This window comes from Adiantum capillus-veneris, chromosome 5, assembly GCF_014529385.1.
Source record: "Adiantum capillus-veneris isolate H3 chromosome 5, ASM1452938v2, whole genome shotgun sequence".
Lineage (NCBI taxonomy): Eukaryota > Viridiplantae > Streptophyta > Polypodiopsida > Polypodiales > Pteridaceae > Adiantum > Adiantum capillus-veneris.
The window spans coordinates 84,826,848-84,835,326 of record NC_140935.1 but is presented as its reverse complement, the minus strand read 5'-3'; positions in this window follow the sequence as shown (position 1 = coordinate 84,835,326).

The window sequence follows — 8,479 nt, the reverse complement described above, 5'->3', positions numbered from 1 at the left end:
GCCAATGTTCAAGAAAAGCAGGGAACAAAGCAAGCCATTGTGCTTGATGGAGGCCAAGTGGAGGAGTCTATGCCACAAATGGAGCTATGTAGATGGAGATGGTGTAGATTCTTGCCGCAATGGGTGAAGTGGCCCTACGTATGGATGATGACCAACAAGATGCAGTGTGGAGAGAATTTTTCTCTACCTGGGAAGAGCATGATGCAGTGGTAGAAGAGATGATTGAAGCACAAGCAACTGAAGCTGGCAAGCAAGTGGAGCTGATTGATCGTGAAGAGTAGTTGGTTGTAGTAGGAGGGCTTGATGATGCTGGTGATGGGGGCTTTTCACAAGCCAAGCTCCCATACCCCTCTTCTCTCGTCCCCACCCCATGAAAACCCCCTCTTAGGGAGGGAGTGATAAAAGACATTGGAAAAAGTAAGAAAAAAAATAAATTATGATTATGTAAATATATAAGAAAGGTAAAATAGGCCACCTCATGCCTGCGGGGCAGCCCATCCCCACCTTGCCTCCTTTTTCTTCATTGTTGCCCCGCCGTGTGTCCCTTTTCCTCTCCTCCACTCAAAAGGTCAACCCCCTCTCTCTTCCCCTTGTGTCCTTTCTCCTTTCTCTCTCCCCTCAAGCTACCCCACCTCTCACCAATAATGCATTCTAACTCACATGCAACTTACCCTATCTTCCAAAATAGTATACCCAACCCCCTCTTTCTCTCTCCTATCATATCCCATGACCCAAATACCCCCCCCTCTCTCTAAAGGGCGCCATGTCTCTTGTCTTGTAGCTAAATAACCTCCCCCACACTCACACACACTCAGTTTCACTAAAAAAGTGCCCACAGACCCATGCCCACCCGGTGGTTACCTGATTTTTCTTGTGTTCACACACATCTGCACACAGATTCACCTCTGAACATGCTCCTCTCTCTCCCCTCTTGTAATTACTTTATTCTCCATGTCACCTCTCACTTTTTTTCATCAACCCATCTCTCTCTCTCTAGTCTCTCTCTCATGAGACTGCTGTTCTGGCACATATACACACAGCCAGACAAGTGGGGCCCACAGTCACATGGCCTATGTAGATAATGATTTCTTCATTTCTAAATTCTAGAATTTCTCCCCCCCTCCTCCCCTATATAAAGAGGGGTCACCATCACACAAAAAACACACACCATCACCAAAGAGTACACTATGCACTGTGTGTGCCTAGTGCACACACACACAGCCACACCATCCACCACCATCACCGCAATCACCATGCTCGTCTTGAGCATGACCTCTACACCCTTGGGCTATGGAAGATGAAGGGAAACTAAATGAAGGATGATGGCCATAACCCTCGTGCGAGTCTTCGCCATCAACTCCCACCTATCCGCCATGTGCTTTACCACGCTCTCCCTTCTCATTCCCCTACCCTATGCTCCCCATTTCATCGCCTTATTCTCTAAATAAAGCTTGAGGTTTTGTGAGTATGTTTTCTTGCAATGTTTTGCCCATGTGAGGTGTGCAGAATCGCCACCTAGTCTTGTGTTTGGAGTGAGCTTGTGTATGTATGAAGGGTGTGAGGATTCGCCATCCTTTTGTGGTGCCTAAGTACTAAGCCGCTATACCCCCTCCCTCACTCTCTCTCTCTCTCTCTCTCACTTGATCTCATTCCCTTTCCTCTTCATCATTACTCCCAAGCATCCATCTCTCTTGGATGAAAACTTTGTTATGGTGGTGTGTTGTTTGCGTCCTAGCCGGTGAGGCTAGGTGGTGCCCCCTGTTTGCTTTACCATGATAGGCTCGAGGCGCGCCATTCGGTCCCGGTGTTTTAGAGGCCATCGGGGTTCGGGGTTCGCTTTGCTCCCGTCATTTGGTGCCCCACTGAGGATCTTTTCATGAAACCCTTCAGTTTACAAGACTGAAACCCCTAAACTATTGTGAATGGATGAATGGCTAGCAGGATTTGCTAATTGGACGACAGAAGAAGAAGATCTCCAAGCACAACTAGACGAACTCCGCATCTCCATCGAAGCTCGAGTGCCAGGCGTAACGGTAATCGATTTGCAGTGGGAGAGTCAACCAACACGCCAAACCCAGTGGATATACATAGGCCAAGTGCCAAGAAGAAGAAGGAGAAGGTCGAAACCATGTCCGCAACCTACAACCAACCCACAACAACAAAATGGAAGGAGCTCTACAAAATAGAGAATCAACACTATTCTACTTTGAGAATCAGGTAACTCAAGTCACCAAGGTAATTATCACAGTCAGTTTTCAAGTCGCACCTGATGCTGCAGCATAGGTAACGGAACCATTGGCTCACACTCTCACTAGAGAAACTAGGGATCTACTGAGTTTGTTTCAGGAAAGAACACCACCCTCTCCCACAAGCTTGGACAGTGACTAAGCACCTCTAAGCTTCACATGAATCAGTACAACCTACCTCAAGACAGATCACACATACCAACACGTGTACGCTCAATCAAGGTAATACTGGATTTGAAGGCTCACTACCAGCATGTCATTGACACCATGCTGGGTGGGGAGCGATTTTTTGAGGTTCTGGCATCAGATCAACTTGCATTTGTCCTACCTTTGGTACAAGGCAATGTACCGTTTGAAGTTTTAATCTATGTCCTAGTATAAGAGGGTATATAAGCCTCCTTGTAAAGAAGAAAAAAACTTTTGCAAGTTAAGCAGTGTGTCTTTCTAGCTCTCTCTCAGTAATCATGGCAAGTGTAGCATTTCCAAAATTTAAAGGAAAGAAGGGGGAGGATTTGGTAATAGACTTCCTAGATGACTTTGAAGTAGCATGTGTAGTGAGCAACAAAGATACGGATGAATCCCGAGTTAGAATCTTTAAGCATCTCATGAAGCTAGAAGCTAGATCATGGTACAATGCACTTCCACAAGCAACCAAGGATGACTGGGAACCCTTAAAAACCGCTTTTAAGAGGCGCTTTGGGGGAGGTACCACTTCAGAAAAGTTGTGGGACAAGTTGAGAGACTTGAAGCAGGAGGGTCTTTTAGAATATGCCACCTATGAGTCCAAATTTGTAGATTTGTGGGAACGGTGGGTTGAGTCACTGGCTAGGGGGGAAGCTGCACCCGATTTCCTAAAAAAAGATCGGTTCACACATGGCTTATGGCCGCTTCTCAAGGAGAAGGTGAAAGGTAGATTCCCGGCTACGTACGAGTTAGCCGTTGAGATTGCTCGCCTTAAGGACAAGAAGCTACGAATGAAATCCAAAGAAACCGAGTCAACAGAAGCAGGAACATCGCGTCGACCAGCAACTACGACAACCACCATTCCACCACCACCACCGGCTCCTGGGGTAAGAGATGACCAACAAGATATGTTGGCCCATATTACTGACCAGCTGCTGAATTTTTCTGTCCACTTAATACAGCAAGGGAGGAGTCAACAAAGAGATCAAGACCCTGGAAGAGCACGATGACAAAACAGGGAGTATCATTGCTACAATTGCGGAGAAGACGGTCACGGTATGTACTACTGTCCCAAACCACGACAAAACTATAATAGAGGAGGTAGGAGGAACCAATTGTCACCCCCTAGAGAAAGAACACCCCCACCCCGAGCACCACCTCCACCAACACAAATTCTACGTCCACCCCAGACACCACTACAAGCATCCATCCCACCTCTTCCACTAGCCCCACCACCTGATCGCCCTGTAAACATCATAAGGCTAGAAGAGAAAGGAAAAGCCGTAGTAGTGGATCCACCCAGAGCAAAGGAGAGGGACAAGGGTAAGGAGAAGGTAACCTTTTTAGAACCACTTGAAGCCATGACTGTGAAAAGAGCTAGGAGGGAGAAAGCTACACAATCAGATGATGAGAGAAGCATGAGAGGAGAAACTAGCAAGAGGCCATCCAGGCCACGACGGAAATTGGGCATCACCGACTTCCAGCTAGGGGAAAGTTCTAAGCCCTATGATCTAACATTGGATGTGGTAGAGCAAGGACCGAAGATTACATGGCCACATCTGCTACATCTTGTACCTAAAGTAAGGCGACAATGGTCTAAAATGGTAAGTACAAGACGCTCCAAAACAAAGGTAGCCGGAGCAATTTCGGGATGCAACATGGATGACATCCTTCCAATTGTTGGCGTAAACATAAAAGGAAAGAGGGTTGGAAACACCTACATTGATGGAGGTGCACAAATCTGTGTAATGAGCGAAGCTATGATGCTTCGATTAGGGCTCGAGGTTGACAGGCCTTCTCCATGCAAGGCAAAGATGGCAAACAATGCAAAAGTAAAGTGTGTGGGTGTGGTAAGTGCCGTGAAAATCAAAGCTTTCAACACTGAGGTAGAGGTAGATGTTTTTGTAATGCCTACTAAGGGGGAGGGCTATCCACTAATTTTGGGAAGGCCATGGTTGATGGCCATGAAGGCAAAACAGGACTGGGGTACTAGCCTTCTACGCATGACCGGTAAGAAAGGGGAGACAATCTACTGCGACATGAGGATTGGCAAGCAGAAGCAAATGAATCTAGAAACATCGGCAGATGAAACCAGTAGCGAATCTTCCAGTTCTGAGGAGGAGACCACATCCACCGACGAAAGTAACAGTTCCATTGATGTGATGGGTATCATTATGAAGGATCCACAAAGGGTAAGCACAACTGGTGATCCATCACCAAAAGGGCAACCCAATGAAGAGGAGAGAAAATCACCTGGCCTAGGAGGAAGTAGGTTGAAGGGTATGTTGTCTATGGATTAACACTTGAGGAGAAAGATAGTTTTTTGCAAATGTTGATGGGATTTCCTAACCTGTTCATTGAAAACTATGAAAGAATCACAGGCATTACAGTGGTGGAACATCATATTAAGCTGAAGGAAGGGGTAAAACCAGTTGTGCAAAAGCTACGACGATTGGGGGTCATAGAAGAAAAGGCACTCTTGGCCGAGGTAAGGAAACTGCTGGAGGCGGGATTCATCTATCCTGTAGAAAACTCAGAATGGGTGTCACCCGTAGTGGTGACACCTAAAAAGAATGGTAAGTGGAGGGTCTGTGTTGACTACAAACCACTAAATACAACTACAAAGAGAGACCACTTTCCTCTCCCTTTCTTGGATGAAATTCTGAATGAAGTAGCGGGTTTTGAATGCTATACCATCTGTGATGGTTATTCTGGATACTTTCAAATACGCATAGCCTTGGAAGATCAGCTAAAAACCACTTTTATCACGCCATGGGGTTGTTTTGCATACAGGGTTATGCCATTTGGTCTCACAAATGCACCTGCCACATTCCAAAGATATGTCCCATATGTTTTTCAACCGTTCTTTGGAACATCCATAAGAGTGTTCATTGATGATTTTTGCATATATAGCTCCCGTATTTCACATTTAGAAAAGGTAATTGAAGCCTAGGTGGGCAATTAAATGTGGATAAATGCCACATTGGGGAGAGTAAAGTCATTCTACTAGGCCATGAAATTTCAGCAAAAGGTATCAACGCCGACCCAAGTAAGGTGTCCGCACTCATAGCCCTACCTTCACCAACGACCGCACGCCAACTGGTCTCTTTTCTACAGAAGGTGAGGTACTTAAGTAGATTCATACATCTACTATCACAACTTGTTCTACCACTGCAACAACTCACTCAAAGATCAACTTTCACTTGGGACGAGGAAAGCGAACATCACTACAACAAGGTAAAGGAGGTCTTAGCCACTCTGCCAACTATCTCACCACCTAAGTGGGATGAAAAATTCTATGTCACCTCAAGTGTTGGTGATGACTCATTGGGGGTTGTGCTACTCCAAAAGGATACGACGACATCTTTCATGAGGCCAATCTACTTCTCTAGTCGAATGATGACAGAAGAAGAGAAAGGTTTCACCCATGTGGAACACTTAGTCCTAGCTCTTAGATTTGCAACTACAAAGTTTAGGTCATATTTGGTGCCTAAGCAATTTGTGATTCTAACCACGGATGAAATATTATTTCCCTATGTTGTACAACACATGGATGTGTTTGCTAGAATTACTAAATGGCTAGTTCGTCTGCAAGAGTTTGACTACACGGTACAGGTAGAAAGCACGACAAGGACAAGTTTGGGGGGACTCATGACCTACCAAGTCTTTGAAAGGAAGGAGAAGCAATCTAAGGAAGGAGAAGTCCGATTACCTCCAGTACCACCGATGGTAGAAGGAGCATACTCTCTCTACTTTGATGGAGCCTACAAGCGAGCGTCCGACAAAGCAGCTGCAGGCATAGTGGTCTTTGATGACAAAGCGACAAAGGTATTTTCGTTGGGCCAATTGTTAGATTCACATTCTAACAATGAAGCTTAGTATGCAGCACTAACCAAGGGTCTACAATGGTGCGTCTCGCAAGGTGTACAACGCCTTAATGTATTTGGGGATGCTCTACTTCTGGTAAGGCAAGTAAATGGAGCATGGACATGCAAGAATCCTAGTTTAAGGACTCACTTAAGTGGTGTAAAAACCTTGTTGGGTAAGTTTGAAGAAGTTCAAATACACCATATCCCAAGGGCTCAAAACCAAGAAGCAGATGCCCTAGCAAGTGAAAGACTTCAGGAAGTGGTGGTTGGAGCAATAAAACTAAAGCTCCCTCTATTTCAAGGAAGTGATGCCTTGCCTGACATCATGCATTTTTTGGAAACAAGGGAATGCCCATCAGATTTAACAAAGGGACAGAAGCAATGGCTGACGCGGAAGGCCACAAGGTATCGACTCATCAATGACGGTTTGTACTATAAGGGTAAGGACCAAATACTCAGGAAGGTCCCTCTCTCTCAGGAAATCACGGGAGTATTTGCTAGCTGTCACGACGGGGTTTGTGGTGGTCATTTTGCCCTAGACATAACAAGTAGGAAAATCTTGCAAGCAGGCTTCATATGGCCTAGCCTCAACCGTGATGTACACCACTGGTGCAAAACATGTAAGTTGTGTCAAAAGGCCGGCACTAGGTCACTTATGCCTGAACCACAGACACCTATTCTCTCATATGGCCCATTTGAAAAATGGGGTATCGATGCCATTGGGCCATTACCTAGGGCCAACTCAGGAAAATTCTACATTATCATGGGGGTCGACTACATGACTAGATGGGCAGAGGCTACAACCACCACTAGAATCCCAGTGGTAGAGGTAGCTAAATTTATCTACGAGCACATATGCTGTAGGTTTGGCACACCTTTAGAGATCATCTCTGATAGAGGGCCAGGTTTCAGAGCAGACTTGGTAGGAGAATTAATGCAGAAACTGGGCATTACAAGGAGGCACTCTTCACCATATTACCCTCAATGTAATGGCCTAGTTGAAAAGGTAAATGGAATGGTTTCTAAAATTATTACCAAGTAGGTAAACAATCATCCTGGAGACTGGGATAAGTATCTACTACCAGTGTTATGGGCCTACAGAACTTCATTTCGTACATCCTTGGGATTCACACCGTATCATCTAGTATTTGGTAAGGAAGCAATCTTGCCCATTGAAGTGCAACTACAAAGTCTCAGAGTAATGGCAAGCCAGCTTCAACAGCCCAATATGCATTTGAGAGATCACATCATCAACTTGGAAAGATTGCAGCTGGACAGAGAAGAAGCAATAAATTATTATGCATCACAAGGAGAGCATAGACGGCTTAGCTCTAATGAGCATCTCCGGAAAAAAAATTAAAGAAAGGAATGTTGGTGCTCCGCTACGACAATCGCTTCGACACGTGCAAGGATAAGAAACTCCTGCTCCGATGGGAAGGCCCTTTCATCATCAGGAAAAAGTATGCCAATGGAAGCTACCAGCTTATGGAGGCTGATGGAAAACTTCATAAAACCAAGGTAAATGGTTGGCGACTTAAACCTTATTTTCTTTGATTTGACCAGGCTCCACCAATTGACATTCCAGATGAGGACACACCATCAGCCGCCACCTCCGACGATAATGATCAAACAGATGAGCTAGAGACATGAATGCCTCTAGCCAAAGGGGAGGGCTAATGATGGGGGCTTTTCACAAGCCAAGCTCCCATACCCCTCTTCTCTCGTCCCACCCCATGAAAACCCTCTCTTAGGGAGGGAGTGATAAAAGACATTGGAAAAAGTAAGAAAAAAAATAAAGTATGATTATGTAAATATATGAGAAAGGTAAAATAGGCCACCGCATGCCTGCGGGGCAACTCATCCCCACCTTGCCTCCTTTTTCTTCACTGTTGCCCCGCCGTGTGTTCCTTTTCCTCTCCTCCACTCAAAAGGTCAACCCCCTCTCTCTTCCCTTGTCCTTTCTCCTTTCTCTCTCCCCTCAAGCTACCCCACCTCTCACCAATAATGCATTCTAACTCACCAATAATGCACCCTAACTCACATGCAACTTACCCTATCTTCCAAAATAGTATACCCCACCCCCTTTCTCTCTCCTATCATATCCCATGACCCAAATACCCCCCTCTCTCTCTAAAGGGCGCCATGTCTCTTTTCTTGTAGCTAAATAACCTCCCCCACACT